This window comes from Polyergus mexicanus, unplaced genomic scaffold, assembly GCF_030449975.1.
Source record: "Polyergus mexicanus isolate NDT 795.1 unplaced genomic scaffold, iyPolMexi1.0 SCAF_11, whole genome shotgun sequence".
Lineage (NCBI taxonomy): Eukaryota > Metazoa > Arthropoda > Insecta > Hymenoptera > Formicidae > Polyergus > Polyergus mexicanus.
Genome location: NW_027223331.1, coordinates 1,425,257 through 1,428,230, shown reverse-complemented (window position 1 = coordinate 1,428,230; position 2,974 = coordinate 1,425,257). Strand labels below are relative to the sequence as shown.

General features: G+C 33.1%; 1 long non-coding RNA gene across 1 annotated transcript; it reads right to left on the bottom strand.

Moving 5' to 3' along the window:
* Positions 1-1,283: 1,283 nt before the first annotated feature.
* On the bottom strand, positions 1,284-2,773 carry LOC138937943 (uncharacterized). The gene is made up of 3 exons (XR_011447605.1): positions 1,923-2,773; positions 1,616-1,698; positions 1,284-1,336 (listed from the first exon to the last, which is right to left on the bottom strand). It is a non-coding gene; the product is annotated as an uncharacterized lncRNA (long non-coding RNA).
* Positions 2,774-2,974: the final 201 nt, after the last annotated feature.

Below are 2,974 nucleotides of genomic sequence, written 5' to 3'. Positions count from 1 at the left end.
TATATCTATTACCGGGCAATCATATAAACGTGAAAGAATTAATTAATGCTGTTAATGATTAAAATTTAATTTCTAATTTAAATTGTAGAAAAATTCATAATTTTTAATTTTTATTTCTCTACAATTTTTTTATAATTAATTTTTACTCTAGTTTTCTTAAAAATAAATTTTATCTTATTATCTTTAAATAATAATTCCAATTTAATTTTTAAAATTTGTCTAAAAATAAATTTAGATTTTATTCTTTAGTTTATCTCGCCAATATTTTAATAGTCTTAGTATATTTTTAATTTCTAGTAAACATTTAATTCCTTAAGAGTCTTAAGAAATTAAATGATTATCTTCATATTAAGTTAAGATAGCCCTAATAGTCCTGACAACCTTACTTTTGCTGGCTAAACTAGCGAGAATCCGAGATCGAAATTTTGAGGAACGTGTCCTAATCGCGTGTCCTACTCGCGTGCCCTATTCGCGTGCCCTATTCGCGTGCCCTATCCGCGTGTTCTGATAGAATGCACCGTATGTTGCTTCCGTTGGACCAGTTGAATCTACCTTTCGTTGATCCTGGCCATATTCATTCTGACTACATCTAGTCAGAGACATAGCTTCGATCTTTATCGAGGGTCAATGAAGGAAAAAAATTCCTTCCGTTGCCGGCTAATTATTATTGCCGGTACATGAGCATAATTTTATGCTCGTTTATAGTCGTAAGAGATTATAACGGAACACTTTATCATGCGTCGTTTTAATAGAACTTTACTTTAATTAATCTAATGCCAAGTTATCAATCAAAATTAATTAATTGAAATAATAATATATAATCTTATAATAATATATAATTTATAATAAAATAAAATTAATATAACATTTATGTGTCTTATGTAATTTAATAGATCGATAATTTGGCTTTACATCAATTAAAGCAAATCTTTCATTGAGATGATAATATAGATGAATGGGCTATGAAAAATTAGGATAAAATTGGCGCAACATAAAAATAAATTATTACTATTTTATATAATTAATAAAATTATTAGCATCTGCTTTATTAAATAAATTAAGTAAAATTTATCAATAAAAAAAAAAATTTTATATTCTTCTTGGGATAAATTTTTGCTTTAATTTCTACTTCAAATAACATTTGTAATAAAGCTTGAAATTTAATTTAATCTATTCTAGCCCATCCATTTTGAGGTAACGGATCTATTTATAATCTACAATCTACATTTATATCTACAATATCTACGAGAATCCGTTATCTCAAAATAAAATGAAGTTTATCACTCACCGGCACTGATGCGCAACAGCGGAGTTGTTGGGCTTGAGGCTACGTTGTCTGTAACATACAAATATAAAATTCAAATTATAGCAGCGTCCAAAATATATAATTAATATTTTATATCCGATGCATACAATACTAAGAAACTGTATATAAATACGAAACAATTTCATAAATTTTGAAAAAACTCTTTCTTCTAATAATGGAAAAATTTATCGTACTTATGTAAAAGTCTTTCTTTCTAATTTTCTCTCGTTTAATTCATTCAAATAATGTGATTGAATTAATCCGTGTACGCGATTTTTAACAACCAAGATACAAATAATAAATACTCACTCTTGGGTTGCTCCGCCGGTGCAGGATGCCTCTCCTAGGCCTCCTCCTCCTCTCAGAATGTCAGGAGGGGTCGCTACGTTGATCTGTAACATACAAATAAAAGATCCAAATTGTAACAGTGCTCAAAATAATTAATATTTAAAAAAATTTATTATACGCATTGAATTTTATATTCAATGCATTTAATTCTTTCTTTTTTAAATCATACAAATAAAAAATCAAATTACTATTATACGATTAATTGCTTAATGTAAATTGCACGTACGCAATTAATAAATAATTAATATATAAATAAAAAATTACTTACGACAGGGTTGTTCAATCGGTGCCCGATGCCTCTCCTAGGCCTCCTCCTCTCACAATCAGATTGATTCACACGCGCGATATTTTAAACTAAACGGCACTTCCGCACTTTTATTAAAAGATTACTTCCGCACTTATACGCGCGATACTTTGAACGACACTCCCGCACTTTCGAATTTCGGTACGATCGAACCCCGCTTCACGTGAGAATCACACTTCGAGTCGACAAGTCGGGATTTCACCGATTACTTCGAGCAAAGGTTAAGCGGAAGCGGAAGAAGACGAAATCGATCGATGGAATCATCGCGAATGGGGTTCGCTCGACTCTTGACCCGCGCCTGCTCCCATCGAGGGCCGACTAGAACATCGTTAGGAACGATTTCATACGAACCACCAAGTCTCTATCGTACAGACTGAGCCGGGTTTATCGTAAGGCTGGTAGACGGGTCGAGAATGAAGATACCCACCTTCTACGTGCTAACAATCTAGCATTTCGAAAGCGGGAGATCAACTTCTCTAGCGAGCAAAAATCGAACCTAATTAGAACAGCCGACTCCTCAAATGCCAAACATGTTAGTATTTCTACAATGTGCTGTTAGACGGTACAAGAGAAGGGACCCATTAACGACGATTCCAAAGCGATCGACCGAACTCTAACCGATTCGGGCCGAACCGTTCGTCGGAGCAGAACGTGCCCTCAACAGCCGATTCTCGAACCGAAGTTCAAGATTAACCGCGCGAACATGCATCTATACTATGCACGAACATACGTTGCTACGCGGCCGGCATTCACCTCAGCCGCGATACTGAGGCGTTTTAACATTGCGCCTGCATTAATATATTAAATTTATTAATACATAAATATTTATATAATATATAATATTAATATAGTATTAATATTAACTGATATTAATATAAAATTAATTGTATTAATAGATATTAATATATTAAAAATTGCAATGCTGAGAGACATCCCATTTAGTCGGCAACGAAGTATGATTCTCGATGACAATCGTGAAAACGAGATAAAAGTCCAACGCGAAGACGCGACGACGC